The following is a 21,897-nucleotide window of genomic DNA, read 5'->3' on the forward strand; positions in this document are numbered from 1 at the left end:
CAACATTATAAATAATCAAATACATTTATAACATTATAAATAATCAAATACATTTATAACATTATAAATAATCCAATACATTTATAACATTATAAATAATCAAATACATTTACAACATTATAAATAATCAAATACATTTATAACATTATAAATAATCAAATACATTTATAACATTATAAATAATCAAATACATTTATAACATTATAAATAATCAAATACATTTATAACATTATAAATAATCAAATACATTTATAACATTATAAATAATCAAATACATTTATAACATTATAAATAATCAAATACATTTACAACATTATAAATAATCAAATACATTTATAACATTATAAATAATCAAATACATTTATAACATTATAAATAATCAAATACATTTACAACATTATAAATAATCAAATACATTTATAACATTATAAATAATCCAATACATTTATAACATTATAAATAATAATATACATTTATAACATTATAAATAATCATATACATTTATAACATTATAAATAATCAAATACATTAATAACATTATAAATAATCAAATACATTTATAACATTATAAATAATCAAATACATTTATAACATTATAAATAATCAAATACATTTATAACATTATAAATAATCAAATACATTTATAACATTATAAATAATCAAATACATTTATAACATTATAAATAATCAAATACATTTATAACATTATAAATAATCAAATACATTTATAACATTATAAATAATCAAATACATTTATAACATAAAAAATAAATACATTTATAACATTATAAATAACCAAATACATTTATAACATTATGAATAATAAATACATTTATAACATTATAAATAATAAATACATTTATAACATTATAAATAATCAAATACATTTATAACATTATGAATAATAAATACATTTATAACATTATAAATAATAAATACATTTATAACATTATAAATAATCAAATACTTTTATAACATTTTGAATAATAAATACATTTATAACATTATAAATAATAAATACATTTATAACATTATGAATAATAAATACATTTATAACATAATAAATAATAAATACATTTATAACATTATAAATAATCAAATACATTTATAACATTATAAATAATCAAATACATTTATAACATAAATAATAAATACATTTATAACATTATAAATAATAAATACATTTATAACATTATAAATAATCAAATACATTTATAACATTATAAATAATCAAATACATTTATAACATAAATAATAAATACATTTATAACATTATAAATAATCAAATACATTTATAACATTATAAATAATCAAATACATTTATAACATTATAAATAATCAAATACATTTATAACATTATAAATAATCAAATACATTTATAACATTATAAATAATCAAATACATTTATAACATAAATAATAAATACATTTATAACATTATAAATAATCAAATACATTTATAACATTATAAATAATCAAATACATTTATAACATTATGAATAATAAATACATTTATAACATTATAAATAATCAAATACATTTATAACATTATAAATAATCAAATACATTTATAACATTATAAATAATCAAATACATTTATAACATTATAAATAATCAAATACATTTATAACATAAATAATAAATACATTTATAACATTATAAATAATCAAATACATTTATAACATTATAAATAATCAAATACATTTATAACATTATGAATAATAAATACATTTATAACATTATAAATAACCAAATACATTTATAACATTATGAATAATAAATACATTTATAACATTATAAATAATAAATACATTTATAACATTATAAATAATCAAATACATTTATAACATTATGAATAATAAATACATTTATAACATTATAAATAATAAATACATTTATAACATTGTAAATAACCAAATACATTTATATCATTATAAATAATCAAAAACATTTATAACATTATAAATAATCATATACATTTATAACATTATAAATAATAAATACATTTATAACATTATAAATAATAAATACATTTATAACATTATAAATAATAAATACATTTATAACATTGTAAATAACCAAATACATTTATATCATTATACATAATCAAATACATTTATAACATTATAAATAATCAAATACATTTATAACATTATAAATAATAAATACATTTATAACATTATAAATAATCAAATACATTTATAACATAAATAATAAATACATTTATAACATTATAAATAATAAATACATTTATAACATTATAAATAATCAAATACATTTATAACATAAATAATAAATACATTTATAACATTATAAATAATCAAATACATTTATAACATTATAAATAATCAAATACATTTATAACATTATAAATAATCAAATACATTTATAACATTATAAATAATCAAATACATTTATAACATTATAAATAATCATATACATTTATAACATTATGAATAAAAAATACATTTATAACATTATAAATAATCAAATACATTTATAGCATTATGAATAATAAATACATTTATAACATTATAAATAATCAAATACATTTATAACATTATAAATAATCAAATACATTTATAACATTATAAATAATCAAATACATTTATAACATTATAAATAATCAAATACATTTATAACATTATGAATAATCAAATACATTTATAACATTATGAATAATAAATACATTTATAACATTATAAATAATAAATACATTTATAACATTATAAATAATCATATACATTTATAACATTATAAATAATCAAATACATTTATAACATTATAAATAATCAAATACATTTATAACATTATAAATAATCAAATACATTTATAACATTATAAATAATAAATACATTTATAACATTATAAATAATCAAATACATTTATAACATTATAAATAATCAAATACATTTATAACATTATAAATAATCAAATACATTTATAACATTATAAATAATAAATACATTTATAACATTATAAATAATAAATACATTTATAACATTATAAATAATCAAATACATTTATAACATTATAAATAATAAATACATTTATAACATTATAAATAATAAATACATTTATAACATTATAAATAATCAAATACATTTATAACATTATAAATAATCAAATACATTTATAACATTATAAATAATCAAATACATTTATAACATTATAATTAATCAAATACATTTATAACATTATAAATAATCAAATACATTTATAACATCAATAATAAATACATTTATAACATTATAAATAATAAATACATTTATAACATTATAAATAATCAAATACATTTATAACATTATAAATAATCAAATACATTTATAACATTATAAATAATAAATACATTTATAACATTATAAATAATCAAATACATTTATAACATTATAAATAATCAAATACATTTATAACATTATAAATAATCAAATACATTTATAACATTATAAATAATAAATACATTTATAACATTATAAATAATCAAATACATTTATAACATTATAAATAATCAAATACATTTATAACATTATAAATAATCAAATACATTTATAACATTATAAATAATCAAATACATTTATAACATTATAAATAATAATATACATTTATAACATTATAAATAATCAAAAACATTTATAACATTATAAATAATAAATACATTTATAACATTATAAATAATCAAACACATTCATAACATAAATAATAATATACATTTATAACGTTATAAATAATAAATACATTTACAACATTATAAATAATCAAATACATTTATAACATTATAAATAATCAAATACATTTATAACATTATAAATAATCAAATACATTTATAACATTATAAATAATCAAATACATTTATAACATTATAAATAATAATATACATTTATAACATTATAAATAATAAATACATTTCAGGGCTCTAGACTAACTTTTTGCACTGGTTGCACTGGTGCGCCTAACTTTTTTTCTTAGGTGCACCAGCACAAAAGTTAGGTGCACCCTAATTTTCAACTGCATCACATTTAACACCACAGTTTTACAGGTTCACTTGTTTTTTCGCTGTCCATATAGGCAATATTGACTTGTAAATGATTAAATAACAGTCTGGTCAACATGGCCTCGTCTGTTGATGTTTGTTGCTGTCTGCCGCTGAAAGGCAGTGGGGAGAGGGGACCCATGGGCAGTGCATTTACTGCGGCATGTAATGTGTTTTATAGATGCATTGTGCTTTTCATCCTTTCAATTCAAAATGTATTAGAACCAGTCACAAATACAATTTTGACGGCCATGGTTTTCCCATGCTCTTTACAGTTAATTATAGTATTATAATCTCATTATAGTACACTATTATAAAAATTATAACAATAATAATAGAGTATATCTATTCATGTATGTATGTATGTATGTATGTATATGGGTCATTCTATAATTTGGGGTACATTTCACATCACCAAAAAAGTACAAAAACAATGTTCTCTCTCAATAAAACAATCAGTGGTTCAAGTTAATATATTCCTTTAGTGTAACATATCCACTATTTGCAAAGCTTAAACATTAATTTTTTTTATTTTTATTTAAAAGGGACAGTAGATGTAGACTACTAGGTAACTTAGTTGACAGGTAACATAGTTGACAATTTCCCTATTTTGACCCATATCTTCAGTGGTAGACCTTGCCTGGCTGACCACATGTCATTTCTTGAACAGAATAATGTCTAATTTGAACATACGTTTGAATTAAAATTATAAAAAAAAATTTAACCATAACAATGTATGTAACATAGTTGACGGTCAATTAATATACTCATTGACAATGTTCTATTATAGATAAAATATTTTAAAAAATAAGAGGACATTCACCACAGTTTGTTCAATATACCCTCTACAGAGATGAATGATATCATGTAATGCTGGTCACATAATTTTAGAACAAACCATTTTTGAGTTGCTGAGTGGAGTTCTGTTAGTAACATAGTTGACAGAACTTTTGCGGACATTAATAAATAAAGATATTTAAATTATTTAAAAGAGAAACTCAATTTAAAAAATATTATTTTTCTTTGGTATTTAAACTTTTAAAATAAATAAAAAAATAGATGTTGTTGCCCTTAATGATTTTATTCATTATTTTAAAACCAAGGCACCCTCAACTTAAAAAACAGACACAGCAAAAACTGTTCATTTAGGAACATCATGACAAATTTCAAGCTAAATGAAGCATAGGATGCACATAATGTTTTTGTTATATAACAACATGTTTTCCATTAATAGGTAAAATATGACATTTTTAAAGAAAATAGTTAGAATAAATATAATTATTATCATTGGACATGGAATGTACCCCAAATTATAGAATGACCCATATATATTTTTTTTTGTGTGTGTGTGTGTATGGGGCTCTAGTGTTAGAGTGTAATCTTAAATAAAGTGCATTATATTATCGGCTTTACTGGATCTTTTACACAGATTTCCAAAATCGATTGCGGTGCACTCACTGTGTATTTTGATTACATGTATTCTAACACTTCACTGTCTTTTAGTTATTTTTATATTTTACTTAACGAAAATATTATTGTGTTTTTACTTTCGCTATCGTCGCACTTAACCGCTAGCATTAGCCTATTGCTACTAGAGGGTCGGCTCACAACTGTTACGGTCTCTTGCTGTGTGGTGATGAATGTGTGGGAATAAAAGCACACGACAAGGTAGACTTCACTGTAACGGTTTAGTCAGGACTTCAGTAAGCGTTACAACACTTTAAACTGCCTAGCTCCAGAAACCAAACTTTAATACTTTGGCCGTCCGGCGAGTCTCATATACAAAACTAAACTAACTGAACGTCCGGTGCTGCATTCTGATTGGTTGAGCTGAATGTCGCTCACATATCACCGATACAATATTGTCCCGCTCTTCACTGTCTCTGATTGGTTTAGACCATGATATGGGCCTAATCAGAGCCGTAGATAGAGAGAGTTGCGACACTCCTTGATCTCGCCGCTACGCGGTCACGTGGTTCATGTAACCCTAAATAGTTCCAAACAAACCCGGCGCTGTCATGTTCTCAAATGGGACAGGCAGCAGTAAATGAAATATTAAACGGCAAATAATAAACATTTGTACAATTTCTGGGTATTTTCAACTGCGTTTACATTTACTGCATCTGCTTTAATGTCAATTTGGTATATAAAGTGGAAGATTGATGTTTATAATGACTTGTTAATAGGTCGTTCTTGTTAACACACAGTACATTATATTAGCATACATTACATAATGCCATATCATTAAGTAGTAGAGACAATATACAGTATAGACATTAAAGTTTTTTATGTTTTGTTTTTTGCATAAACTAATCTCCCTTCACTTTCCTGAGGATTCATAATAATAATCATTTTGGCTAAACACTAAGCCATGTGGCTGGATTCATAAGGTTTACCTGCACTGAATGAACAGATTGATAAACACATTACCGTACCAAAAACATTATAGTGCAGGTACATGAAAAAGCATTCATTCATCTCTTATTTCATGAGTGATTAATAATTGATTCCTACATGTAATACATTAATGAATTCATTATGAATATGCACTAGTTCATTTTGTCTAATGTAAGTGGTGGACAAGGTACACAAACCATGTAGTTGAGTTAAAGTAGAGATATCCAAGGTAACATATTACTCCAGTAAAAGTAGTAGTAAAAGTAAAAATACTCTTTACCTCCACTAAAGTACTAAACTAAATTTACCTTCAAATGTACTTAAGTATGAAAGTAAAAGTATAATGATTTATTGTGGTTCTAATGTTTTATGATCATTTCTGTAACAAGACTCTTGATTAATCAACTCATTTTAGGTGAAAAGACTCGTGTGTCATTAATTAAGCTTAACTGACTAAGCTAAATTGGGTTATACCTATTAATTAAGATAAACATGTAACATTTAGTGCTGAGCAAATGCTAAACAATAACAGTATTAAGTATATTAATGACATTAAATTCATAATTTTTTTAAAACAAAGCAACATACAGCTAAAAATGTTTGATAAGTAGTGGAAATGAATGGGGCTCTATGGGTTGTTTGGAACTATACAGAGCTCCACAACCCGGAAGCTGGGCAGAAAAAATGTCCCGCCCCCTTTCCAACGGTTCCCTATGGGAGTGTCGCCACTCTGTTCTCTCTACCGCTCTGGGCCTAATGTGTGTCTGTTGTTGTACCACAGGAAGACTTTCAGAGTAGCGGAGACTTTTTTCCCCTTGAACTGCTGGTTGCACCGGTGCGACCTGAGATTTTTTTTAGTCGCACCATTGAGAAATTAGGTCGCATGTGCGACCAAATTGGTCGCACTCTAGAGCCCTGCATTTATATCATTATAAATAATAAAGATTGTTAGTAAATGTTAAACTGAGATCTGATGATAAAGTCCTGTACCATGATGCATCATGAATGATTAATTTCTTTAGGTTGTCCACTATGGGAGGCACTCTAGATCTCTCTGCTCGACTCTTTGCTGGATCTCTTCTCTCTGTGAATTTCTCTGTACACAATACTTTCATTTTTCTTCTTGAATTCTATGTGTAATCGATCCCTTCTGTTATGTTTGTTTTGTCATTGTACATCGACCTTGAGTTTGGTGAAAGACGCTATATAAGTTAAACTTATTACTATTATTGTAGTTTGTGTGGTTCTTAACACCAGATCAGCTGCTGTCTCTATTATCATGGCTGAACAGATTCTCACATTTGGGGTCGACGGTTTTCTTTATTTGTGTAAATAGAGATTAGAGTCGTTTGTGTGACTGTGAGGGTTTAGTGGTGCTGTTAGTGTTAGTATTAGTGATAGACACAAATAAATTCAATAATAAATCTTATTTTTACTTACTGAGTTCATCTTTATCTTCAGGTTCTTCCTTCTTCACAGGCTTCATCTGGAAACCTCCACACTGTTGGTCCTCTGGGGTGAGATGTTCCTCAGAGGTGACGTGTTCCACAGGGATTAAAGATCCTTCACCTGAAATTCATCAATATGTGAAGAAGAAACTCAACAACTGGAGGAAACTGAAGGTTGTGGGTTTAGTTACCACAAATAAATACTACTTAGATTTAATCCAGACTGGAAGTATCAGCACTTCTACACAGGTGAGTACGGTACAGTACAGGTTCTAATCCCACTATCCACATTCTCTTATTATTTCTACTATACTAACCACACTGTACTGTACTAACATGGCAAATTGCTCCACATTTACTTACAGAAGTAACTTCCATCTTCTTCCTCCTCCTTTTTTATTAGTTTCTCTTGGAATCCTTCATTTTGTAGATCTATGGGGGTGACGTGTCCCTCTTCTGCTGACTGCATTATTAAAAGATCTGACAGGCAGACGGACAGATAGACAAATGTACTTTATTCCCTATTAAAGAGAAATCCAGGAAAATTCTTTCAGACTGTTTTAACTGTTTATTTTTAATGCTGTGAGGCTGTAAACAGAGTGAAAATGTTGAAACTATTGTGGGACTGAGCAGCATCAGACAGAAAAGACTTCTAATAGAACTTTTTGGGTTGGTTTCACAGACAGGGATTAAGCCTAGTCCTAGACTACACAGCATTTTGAATGGAGATTCTCTATTTAAAGCTAAATGTAGTCCTGGACTATAAGACTTAATCCCTGTCTGGGAAACAACCCTTTGAGTTTGGTGGAAGTGGTTTTGTGGCCCAAAGTGAAATGATGAAGTCTGATGTTCTTTACATCTAGTTTCTCATCCACTCCCAATAACAGTGCTGTACTAATACTTTTAACTTTTACTATAAACCTGTAAAACAACCTGTAAACAAAGCTACAAGAACTCGCTGTTTCTATCAAACATTACAAACTGTAAACAAAGCTGAAAATGTGACGCGTTTATATCAAAATGTTACATTTAATAATGAATAAACTCTGAATCCGTTACAATCCACTGATTCATCGGTTCAGTGAATCGGTTCCTCAGCACTGAATCATGTGTGATGCTAACAGTTAGCGGAGCAGCTAAAAGTTTGTTTGTTTAAATAAAACTGAAGTTAAAGCTCCTCAAATCCTCACAGTGATGTTTTATTATGAACTCTAGTTTTATTATTAATTAGAATGTGGTTATAATTAAATATAAGGGTTATAATTAAATACATATTTTACTTACAGATGAGGCTCTACAGTACAAACACAGCAGCTTCTTGTTCTTCTTATGATGTTTAATGGCGGTTGGCAGAACAACTTAAGACGCACCAGCGCCACCAACTGGACTGGAGTTGAACAGCAGCTTAGCAGTAAAACATCTCCATTAGCCCTGTATCTCTCAGCTACAGTGTTGGGGGGAACGCGGTACAGTCACGTGATTACTTTTTATCTGTAACGAAGTAATATAACGCGTTACAGTTACATATTTGTAATGACATCACAGTTACTGTGATGAGTCGTTCGCGAACGAACCGATTCTATTGAACGACTCTTTAAAATGAACTAAAGGAACCGAGTCGCTCCTCTAGTATAAGGACAAATAATTATGGAGTAAACTTGTTTAATGATGTTAAATCTGATTGGTTCATGGCGTGTATGTTTTAAAGCAGAAACAAACACAGGCACATCTCTGTACAAGAGAGGATTTTTCTGAAACTAAATAAATAAAGTAAATAAATGGAATTTGTTTGTAGATGTGATTCCAGTATACAGTATTTGTTTGGGTTTAGAATGTAACGTGAAAGTAAAGTAATGAGGAACGAGATTATATTTTCCAGGATGTAATGAGTAAAGTAATCCCACTACAATTTTAGTTAAGTAATGAGTAATGAGTAATGGATTACTTTTTTTGAGTAACTACCCCAACACTGCTCAGGTAGCTTTAGAGAGGACTACAGTCAGTCCTAGACATTCTTCCAGGAAGTTTCCTTAATGTCATGTTTTGTTTTCCAACTCACACATTCACACCAGTAGAAGCTTAAAAATAACACTACAAACCAACTAGTCTATAAGCACAAGAGGATTAATTTATTTATAGACGGTGCTGTTTATAAATGTCACAAATCTGTACTTAAGCAACAAGCTGTAATTTATTTCTAGCACCACTAGATGGAGACGATGCATTTGGTACAAAAACACCAACAACAAATCATCTGGATTCAACCTTTTCTTTACTAGGATTTATATGAACTGGGTTTTATGCACTAGAAGATGGTGGGATAATTAAATGTAAATATGAGTATTTCTTTTAACAAAGGAGTTTAGCTACCACTAATTTGGTCTATAGATAAACACAAAGAACAAAGACTCATGATGATAGAACAATGCAACACTGTTCAGTCCACAGCCCTCCATTCACACCTTCTCATGTACATTCTGGTTGAGGACGGTTCATTATTTGCTAAGTGGAAATCATCTAAAGACTAGAATTTTGGAGCGTAGACCTAGAAGTGTTAAAGTAAGAGGCTATTCATTTATGAAAACTTTGCATTCTTGATATGAATAATTTTTGCAAACACCATAAAGACCAGGGTAAAATTCTTCCACTTGAAAGTAAAAGTTGTTCTGTGTTTATTAAAGTAGATTAAACTTGAATAATGAATAAAAACAGATTCAGATCTGAGGTTGGTACATTACACCACATTACATTTGATGATTAATGATCATATTCATACCATCAATTACATTTGATAATTGAAGTAGAACAGTTCTAGTGGATATTAGTAGAAAAAGAAACTATAAGAGAAAAAATGACACATAGCTTTTTCTGTACATGCAGTAGTGGAGTATCATTTTATTTTCTCCTCTGAATGCGCTGGTGTTTTTCAAGACAGCTCCAGTCACAAAAACTATTAAAAATGCTGCTTCCAGTAAAACTTCATCCGCACTAAAAGCAGCAGTATGGATCATCCTCTTATGTGAATGCGCTGGTGTGGTGTACTTAAAGATTATTCCTTTCATTAAAGTTCTTTTCAGACAGTGAACAGTGATATTACTTCTCTCTTGTGTGAATGCGCTGGTGTTGTTGGAGAACATAATATGCAATAAAATACTTCCCACACTCTTAACAGTGATGTAGTTTTTCTATGTGAATACGCTGATGCCGTTTGAGATTATTTTCATGAGCAAAAATCTTTCCACACTCTGAGCAGTGATACGGTTTCTCTCCTGTGTGAATACGCTGGTGTTTTTGAAGGGTACCATGTTCAGCAAAACTCTTTCCACACTCTGAACACTGATAGGGCTTCTCTCCTGTGTGAATGCGCTGGTGTACTTTAAGGTCACCACTTTGAGTGAAACTCTTTCCACGCTAGTTCTGAAATTCTATTCATAAATCATTAGTTAATAATGAAGATTGGAGAGGAGAAGAACAGAAAAGAGTAGAAGTGAAATTCAGAGCTTTTAGTATTTAAAGTGTTACTATTAAATGTTCTTTTATGAGATCTAAAACGATTATAAAAATAAATAAAATGACTAATAGTTTAATTATAACATAATACTAGCTGTAATACCAATGTAAACACAATACATCATAAAAAAGTATCAATGGAAATGTAAAATGAAAGTATATTATTATTAATAATAAAAGATTCACTAGTAGTACTGATAGATCATTTGCCATTTCACCAATATCTGTGACACCCTGGATTCTGGGCTAGTTTCAGCTTCAGGGTTTATTGTAGACCAGACATTAGACTGAACCTGGCAACTCTCGCAATTTTCCCGCCAAATTGGGCTTGTTTAAAAATTCAGTCATGGTTAAAAATTGGGCCAACATCCAACAGTTCACATATTTCTACACCATAAATACAGATAAATCTATAGGTGGGTGTTTCCTCTTCTAGTTTTCTTATTGTTCCTCATATACAGTAGAAACTAATTCACACAAATATACATACAGCATTTTACATGACTTAGATTCTTATCATAAAAGCTTTATCTAAGTTCGTGTCATTTCACTTTACAGAATAGCCTTTCAATTCCTTGTTTGTGTTTAGGATTAAATGTAAATAACTTCTCTGCTGAGATAAATAGGTGTAGTTAGACTTCACCCATCATGCTTTGTGGCTCCATCTACTTCATTTGCACACGTTCCATAGATAATGAGCTAGTACTTCACACAAGAAGGTGTGAATGGTTGTCTGATGATTGACCAATGCAGAGTTTTTAACTGGTCTTGGGTCTTTGTCCTCAGCTCTATTTAAGGACTAAACTCTAGACTTGTAGCTGAGTCACTTGGTAAGAAGGATCTTCTGCACGTTCTTCATTAGAAACGACCTGCTGGAGACACCAGCTTTGTTAAAGTGGCTGCCAGGATTCTAACAGGAAGGTAAAGGGTTTTCTTGTTTGTTTCTTTTACATTTATGTTGCATTTGTTGTTCTTTTTATTTTATTATGTTATTTAATATTATCAGGTTAATATATTCAGACTGTTTAAAATAGCTTTATGCTCATAATTGTGGTGATTTATGAAGCCTTTTTTACTCCCAGCACACCAAAGATTTACACTTGTGAGCTAATTATTAGTCCTGTCATGAACTGGATTAGATTTGCTTGGTGCAGGACTGATGTTGAGAAAGTCAGATCTCTTATATCTTTATTTATATCAAGTTATTTATAGTTATATAATTATTAATATCTGCAGTATTTATAAGTATTTTATCCTGATGTTCTTTGAATTCAGATTCTCACTTCGACGTTGTCGTGGAAGAAAAAATTAAGTTGTTTGTCACTGAAACTCGAACCTTGAATAAGTTTGTTTATACTGTTTAAGCTACTGAATATGTGAAATGAACATGATGTACTAGAACAGAATATTCCACTTCTGTTTGATAGCAAGTTAACAGTTTAACAACATCATTGCTCTTATCTATATGGGTTGAACCTCTATCTATAAAAAACATTACAAAGAATGTTTTTTGGTCCTTCAGCCTGCATACGCTTTGCTGACTGTTTGGATCCTCTGCAGAGAATAAACTATCATCTTCTTACTAACTTCAGCTCTGACTCTAAGTGTCTTATTATAGTGTAATTTTGGAATTACACACCGTCGTGGAGGGACATCTCTGGGGACTGAGGGACTGATCACCCCTTCTTCCCACCTGGCCTCACCAGTTTGAGCAAAGGAACAAAGGAGGACTCCCGCCTCGGCATGCTGGAATCCAGAAAATAATCTATGGTGTGACTTCTGCAAACTCCAAAACGGTGAGCTGATCTTGGTCTGATATTGATAGTTTATTGTAAGTACTAACGTGTGAAGGGTACTTAGGCTAAATTTAGGTCACTCCTAAATTTACTCGGTCGTTCCGAGAAAAACGTTAAAGATGGGTCAAGGAAATTCAAAAGGGGGTAAGGGGAAACCTTTTCCACCTCCCATAGTGCATTGCAGCATTCCACCTTATGGTAAATTAATAGATAATATGAAACAAAGGGAACCAGATAGCTGCGTTCAAATAAATGAATGGGTCAAATTCTGCCATTTTCCCCCGGGGGGGACATTAAATGTGGATGAACTAGTTCAGTTTAAAAAACAATTGCAATTACAACAAGATGCCTATGATAAAGCCATAGAGTACTGTAAAAATAAGAAACTTAAGAAACAGCCTGAAAACTTTCCATGGAAGCCGAGTTGGCACGCCTATGGAAAGTGGAGACAGGAAGCACAAAAAGAGTTAGATAAGAAAGAACAGGCAAGAAAAAACACACACACTAGAAGGAAAACAGTAACCTGTGGTCAGTTTCTGAATTTACAGAAGGATTCCCTTGATGACTTCATTCCGTTTCCTCCTCCACCACCTCCCGTTCACCATGGACCGGGAGGAGCAGAGGACGATGTGGACGAAGAGGAAGGAATGGAGAATGTGCAACGAGAAAGAAGAGCAGGAGGGGAACCTGATTCACCCCAAATGCAGACACGGAAACGCAAAAGGACTGAAAGCGAATTGAGAAAGATGAAAGAGAAGGAGAAGCACTTGAATCAGGAACTCGCTAGACTGGAAAATAAACAGAATAAAGATAGGCTTCCTGAAGAAGCAACAACGAGAGAGCTGCCGTCGGCACCTTCCTACGACGAAAACAGGCACCACCCTTTCCAGATGCCCAACATTCAGGTCATGGGACCCAGTGGTCCGGATTATGTTTTCAGACCATGGACTATGGATGATATCAGAACTGTGTGTGAAGATCTTCCACCCATTTCTGAGGGAGGACCAAAGTTTGTGGGAAAACTGAGACTGTTGTTGAGGGTTGGAAGCCATCCATCAATGAACTGGCAAGAGCATGTGCATGCAAACTCAAGCTGGACTGGACAAAAGTCCAAGGATCACTACCTCTTACTACTGATATATTTTATGATGCCACAGTGGGAGGCAGATTTCAGACTGAGTATACAAACCTGTGCAACAGAATCGAAAAAGGATTTCCAGTTAGACTGGATCTCACAAAACTGTCTCAAACCAGACAGATGGAAGGGGAGCATGTCAACGATTTTCTCCACAGACTTGAGGCTGTGCATGAAGCTCATTGCGGGATTGACAAACCAGAGGATTATCCTGGTCTAGTCCTCTCAGCCTGGGAGAGCCACTTGAAGGAACGATTCCTGAGCGGTCTGAGAATTGAGATTCAGAAGAAAGTGAGAGACGACTGTGTAGAAGCAGAAACTGGAAGACTCCAAACAATCTTGGCATTTGCGGTACATGTTGAAAAGAGACTGAACGAAAAGAAACAGAGAAGTAAGGAAGACAGAGAAAGAAAAGAGCATCAGCTTCAATGCGCAGTTTTGGAAGCTGCAAAAGGTGGTTTCGGACGTGGACGAGGTCGAGGTCGAGGAAAGGGAAAACAAAAAGGAAAAGGAAAGTCAGGTCCAGATGGCGAAAAGGATTTCTCAAAGTACAAGTGTTACAACTGCAACCAACTTGGGCACATTGCTAGAAACTGCCCTAAAAAGGACAATGTCCGAGACGAACAATTTGAGGAGGAGGAGGTGGAATGAGGGGTACAGGGAATGAACATCACATCCACCAGACACCAAGAATCCGGTAAGACTGTTCTAAATTATCAAATGATACTGACAAAACCCTCTGCTTTGCCCACACTCGAGTTAAGAATTGCAGATCAGATTGTCCCATTTCTAGTAGACAGTGGTGCTACTATTTCTGTGTTAAAAACGGGAGCTCTACAGTCTGAGCCGCGATTATCAGGAAGAAAAACATTTGTAGTAGGAGCGGGTGGGGTTCCTTTGAGTGAATCTTTCACTGACGAGCTATTGTGTTACCATGCTGATAGTAACATGACTCTACAACATGCCTTCCTGCTATCGCCAACCTGTCCTGTAAATCTCTTGGCTAGGGACCTAATGTGTAAGTTAGGGTTAAAATTATCTTGTACGACAAAGGGAATTGATATAACCACGCTAAATTTACCCCAAATCCCTTCCAGTTCTACACGCGTCTGGATGGGATGGTGTTTAGAATACTCAAATTTCTGGTTATCCATTCTGTGTGAATTAAAATCAAATTATGACATTGTTAAGGATGTGAATGATCTGCACTGTACTGTGGGTGTGGAACCTTTTCCTGTTGATATGGAACAAATGTGTTTGTTTCAAAACAGAGATAGTGAGTCAATCTCTGTAAAAACACTGTTCGTGGGTGAACAGTGGGCCGGCTGTACAGTATATCTAGCGCCTGATCAGAATAATTGGTTCAAAGGGGATGTGCCTTACATTTCTCTAGCAAAGGAAAAACATACACAGTGGAAAGACATGTCTAAATTTATTTTATGCTGCCTAAAAATTTCTGATTGGCAGCCTTGTGAATTTGATAACTGGGAATATTCAGAAAGCTCTAAAGTACACAAAGTGCTTGTAGATCAAAATTTCTCAGCACAGGCTGAGGTTTCTCTTTTGTCACAGCATGTAAATTTAGTAAATCAAGCTGATTTCTTGGATTCAATCGAACCATGGCTGTGGTCAAAAGATAAATATGACGTAGGTCTCATGAAGGGTGCACCCGAGTTAGTCATTTCACCCAAAGGTGATTACAGACCATGCACTGTCCAATATCCTCTAAAGAAAGAGGCCCTTGAAGGTATAACCCCTGTCTTCAACAGTTTGTTGGAGAGAGGGATTATAGTAGAATGTCCGGACTCACCTTGTCGCTCTCCTATCTGGCCAGTAAAAAAAGCCATTATCCCGGGTAAACCTGCTCAGTGGAGATTTGTGCAAGACTTGCAAGCAGTAAACAAGGCCACTCATGCTCGAGCACCAGAAGTTCCAAATCCACACACCATTTTGAGTCAAGTCCCTGAAACCTCAAAATGGTTTTCTGTGATCAATCTTGCAAACGCGTTTTTCAGACTGAAAGTGCACAAAGACTCTCAATTTTGGTTTGCTTTTTCTTTTCATGGAAAACTATATACGTTTACTCGTGCTCCACAGGGGTATGCTGAGTCCCCATCGTTCTTCAATGCTGCACTGAAGGATAACCTGTCTAAGTTTTCTTTTTCAGGCTGCAGCGTTCTTCTACAATATGTTGATGATTTATTGATCTGTTCGCCTGATTATGACACCTGTGTGACTGATACTATCTCTTTGCTTAATTTTTTAGCCCAGAATGGACACAGAGTGGACAAAGACAAGATGCAGCTTGTGCAATCAACAGTCACATACTTGGGTCACACTCCCACACTTTTAAAAGGGAAGTCTTTAAGTGCAAAGAGAATTTCTGCTATTGTACACATTCCAAGACCAACCACAAAGAAGCAATTACTTTCATTTCTCGGTATGACAGGATACTGTAGAATGTGGATGCCACATTATGCTCAGGTGTCTTCACCGCTGCATGATATGGCACACAAAAAGAATTTAGTGGCTTCTTCTAAAGTCCAGTGGACTCCCGAAGGGGAGGAGTCGTTTGTAAATCTAAAAATAGCTCTACAAAACTCTCCTGTCCTGGCTTTGCCAAACCCTGAGAAACGGTTTGAACAATTTGTGGACGAAAAACAAGGATATATGACTTCTGTTCTGTTACAGGAACATGGAAACAAACTGAGGCCTGTGGCTTATTTTAGTGGTAAACTCGACACAGTGGCTCAAGGCTACCCATATTGTTTACGCGCTGTAGCAGCAGCTGAAAAGGCTATCATATCTGCTAGAGAGATAGTGGGTTATGCTGACATTACCCTTCATGTTCCACACGCAGTATCTATGATTCTGTTAGAAAAACAGACATCTCATCTTAGTGCAGCGAGATGGCTGCGTTATCACACCTTTCTGACAGAAATGCCAAATGTGACAGTAAAACGATGCACTGTTCTGAACCCAGCTACTCTCCTTCCCACAGAACAGGAAGGAGAACCCCATGACTGTCTGCACACATTGGATCTTGTCTGTTCACCTAGGCCTGATTTAAAAGATGTGCCCCTCGATAATGCTGATTTAATCCTGTATATTGATGGATCTAGCTACAAGGATCCCATGGGCGTGACTAAAACTGGTTTTGCTGTTGTGACTTTGACTGACTCTTTGATTACAGGTAGCCTGCCTTCTTCTTACTCTGCACAAGCAGCTGAGCTTGTAGCTCTCACGGAGGCGTGTAAATTTGCAGCAGGCCATACCGTAACCATTTACACAGACTCCAGGTACAGTTTTGGGGTTGTTCACAGCTTTGGGACATTGTGGAAGCAAAGAAACTTCCTAACGTCATCAGGTAAGGCGATTGCACACCACACTCTTGTGTCAGCTCTTCTGGATGCCGTTTTACTACCTAAACAAGTTGCAGTGGTACATGTTCGTGCACACACAAACGGCTCGTCCCCTGAAGCACAGGGCAATACACGAGCTGATGCAGCTGCAAAAAAAGCTGCTAGAGACCCGACTTACTTTTCAATACAAGCAACAGTAATTGAACCTCAGGACGTGACTGTTGATGAGATTCAACAGGCTAGAACAGCCAAGGATGTAAAAGCCTGGCGTAGTTCGGGGTGTACGTTTAATGGGAAGATTTGGAAAGGCCCTGATAACAAGCCATGTCTACCTTCCTATTACTTTCCTTATTTTGCGAAAATGGCCCATGGGGTGGACCATTGTTCGAGGGGAGGAATGGTAGATGCAGTTAAACAACAGTGGTTTGTTAAAGGCTTCTCAAATTACTCACAAACCTTTAACCTGCCTGAAGGTAAATTCAGCAGGTGCAGTTCAAAAAACCCACACACACGGACATCCAGAACCTGATATGCCATTTGATCACTTACAAATGGATTTCATTGAATTGACACCATGTCAGAAAAAGAAGTATGTGCTTGTGATCGTTGACATGTTCTCCAAATGGGTGGAAGCGTACCCAACAACTCATCAGGACACACTAACGGTAGCAAAAATCCTGATGAGAGAGATTATTCCTAGATTTGGTATTCCTAGGAAAATATCCTCGGACAATGGACCCTCCTTTGTGGGAAAAATCCTGACACACATTAGTGATGTGATTGGCATGCCATTGCACAAACACTGCGCCTATCATCCACAGAGCGCAGGTTTGGTAGAGAGAACAAATGGCACAATTAAACAAAAATTGATTAAGGTCTGTCAGGAGACAGGGTTAAATTGGGTTGAAGCCCTCCCATTAGTCTGTATGAGTTTGAGACAGAGAGTGTCATCAAGAACAAAACTCTCGCCGTTTGAAATAATGTTCGGACGGCCACCAAACACGGGATGTGCTCCCAAAAGGGACACATTAGCCCTAGAAGACGATCACATGCAAAGATATTGTGCAACGCTGTGTTCTGTGTTGTCTGATGTGCACAGGAGGGTGAAGGAGTCTTTACCTAGTCCGGCAGTGACGGGACACACTGTACAACCAGGAGACTGGATCCTGACTAAGGTCTACAAGAGGGCTAACTGGAAAGCTGATCGCTGGCAAGGACCATTCCAGGTGTTGTTGGTTACTCACACTGCAGTAAAGATTGCTGAGAGGGACACCTGGATCCACATCTCACATTGCAAAAAGGCTCCTACTCCAGAGTAACCTCACATTTCACCATGGTGAAGGAAACGGGCAACTGTTTCAAACTCTGTAAGGGACTTGCATTTGCAGTCGCTTTCATCATGATGGCTGCATCTATCTGGACAGCGGTATGGATCTGCACACAAGAAAAGCCAGAGATAAACACTGGACTTAGAGATCCAAAGACTAACATATTTTGGCAATATGCCAACTTCACAGTGAGGGAGAACTCCACCTGGATGGGAAAAGATCGCGTTAAAGGAATTTGGTGATATTGAAGTGCAACAAACAAATAATTCAATACAGTGAAACCTAAGGTGAAAATAGTATACAGAGTAAATGAAGTCATTGCAGAAAGTGATAAACATGTAATGATGGATGTACTTCTCTGTGTTCTGTATTCACGTGAATTTTTTCTATTTTCCGTTTGTTTCTAATGTGTTTGTTTATCCTATGTAGTATTCGGTGGAGTACCTTAAGTGGTCGCATAGGCAGATGGACCGTGAGAGAGTTTTCCCTTCTAGTTGGTAAAAGAACGTATCTTTTGAAAGTTTTGACTGCCAGTTGGGTTTTTCGCTCTCACACTCCACCATTATGCTAATCTCATTTATTTACCTGATTATATTTTATATTTTTTATTTTTTATTTTTTATTTATTTTTATTTTTTTTATTTTTTATTCTTTTTTCCTCAGAATGTAGAAGGTTTCGAGTGTCCAAGTGACATGGGGAGGAGTTGTCGTGGAAGAAAAAATTAAGTTGTTTGTCACTGAAACTCGAACCTTGAATAAGTTTGTTTATACTGTTTAAGCTACTGAATATGTGAAATGAACACGATGTACTAGAACAGAATATTCCACTTCTGTTTGATAGCAAGTTAACAGTTTAACAACATCATTGCTCTTATCTATATGGGTTGAACCTCTATCTATAAAAAGCATTACAAAGAATGAAAATTTGTCCTTCAGCCTGCATACGCTTTGCTGACTGTTTGGATCCTCTGCAGAGAATAAACTATCATCTTCTTACTAACTTCAGCTATGACTCTAAGTGTCTTATTATAGTGTAATTTTGGAATTCTGTCACCACAATAGTCACCTTAAATTACATTTTAATTTTCATCCATTCATCCAGCTTGAATATCATAATAGCACTAGTAGTAGTGTTATAGTGTTCCACATGTGACTTCTCCATCCCAAAATATATCAATATATCGCAAATCATTGTTTACAGCGCCATCTAACAGCCAACTTGCTCTTAAATGACTAATTATTAACTTTTGGGCTTAAGTAAGCCCTCACTGTGTGGTTCCATGGTGTAATGGTTAGCACTCTAGACTTGAATCTAGACTGAATCCAGCGATCCAAGTTCAAATCTTGGTGGAACCTGGCTTTATTTAAGTTATAACACTGTTATCAGTGCTGAGTAGAGAATAGTGTTCAACATGTGACTGTTCTATGCTGAATTGTAACACCAAAAGGCAAATCATTGTTTACAGCGCCATCTACATAAAGGTTTAGAAACATTAGCAGTATCAGGATGGTAGCGTTCAGCGCAAGTGCAAGTACAATAGAGCGCTTGTGGGGTGTAGACCACGATTACTTGTGCTAGTTGTGTCGACCAAGCAGATCACCATTCAGGAAGGTATATCAGTGCCAAAATACGAGCCAGTTTGTTCAGTAAAACTTTATAAGCCAACAGCAGCGAATAAACTTAAGAGTCACCTTAGATTACATGTTAACTTCCATCTATCCATCCAGCTTAAATACCATAAACACTACGTACAAAACATGTTGTACAGAGATCGTTCCCATCTAGTGGTGCTAGATAAATTACAGCTTGTTGCTTGGGTACAGGTTTGTGACATTATTATTAAATTGCTGTTGTTGTGTTTGTCGTAATTTTTTAACTGTTCATGTTTTTAAGTGTAAAACCATAAACAGCACCGTCTATAAATAAATAAATTGTGCTTCCACTTGAGATTTTTGTTTACGTGAACAATGTCTGAAATGTGACGAGCTTGATTAGTTTGTTATATGTGTTAAGATGATGAATGAACCTAAACACTTGCTTTTAAATTTTAAGTTTTCATTTACTTATTTTAGTTTCAATACAACGTGACACCGGCAAGATAAAGAAAGAAAAAATAAAGTGTCCCAAGTGTTTTTGTAACGTGTGGTAGATCTGCAATGGCGACTGTTTTTGGTATACAGCAAAGAAAACGCAGAATGCAGGTGAAAATGTGTTATTTGGCAACCAGCACTGTGTAAATATTGGACAGAACACATGATGGGTTATTTTAACTTGTTGGGTTGTGCAGTGTAACCATTGTGCTGGATTAAATAAATGTAGGAAAATACAGCATTAAAGCATAATCTCAATAAAATAGGCTACAATTTAACACTATAATACAATACAATACAGCGACAGTAAGTCTGTGTCTGTTTCTGTTACGAATTCTGAATTGTGTTTGTTTGTAAACTGTGAATTAGTTCTTAATCACAGATGTTTCATTGGATGGTACACATGGGTCACATGACTTGCTAAGGTTTACCTCAGGCTATACCACTGTTCTTCTGCAATCATTAATTCTGGCTTTATTTCACCTAATGAACGTGGCATGACCTTTATAAATGGTTACAATCAATTTTGTCAATGGCAAAAATAAATAAATAAATAAAAAGAGAACTGCTGTGTAATTTAGTGAATTCTTGTACTGCACATGGCAGAAGACTAAAAGAAATGTAGAGCTATATACTTTTATTCTACACGGTCATGTATTTTTCTTTTAAGAATAAATAACTGTTTGTTTATTTGTTTATTAGAATTTTACCGTCATGTTTTACACTTTTGGTTACATTCATGACAGGAACGGTAGTTTATCTTCACACAAGGTTCATCAGTTCACAAGGTTACATCAAACA

At 32.9% G+C, this 21,897-nt stretch overlaps 1 pseudogene; it reads right to left on the reverse strand.

The window, feature by feature from the left end:
* LOC134326480 (E3 ubiquitin/ISG15 ligase TRIM25-like) overlaps positions 1-21,897 on the reverse strand; it is a 514,462-nt pseudogene that overhangs the window by 456,228 nt on the left and 36,337 nt on the right.

This window comes from Trichomycterus rosablanca, chromosome 14 (genome assembly GCF_030014385.1).
Source record: "Trichomycterus rosablanca isolate fTriRos1 chromosome 14, fTriRos1.hap1, whole genome shotgun sequence".
In the NCBI taxonomy this organism is placed as follows: domain Eukaryota; kingdom Metazoa; phylum Chordata; class Actinopteri; order Siluriformes; family Trichomycteridae; genus Trichomycterus; species Trichomycterus rosablanca.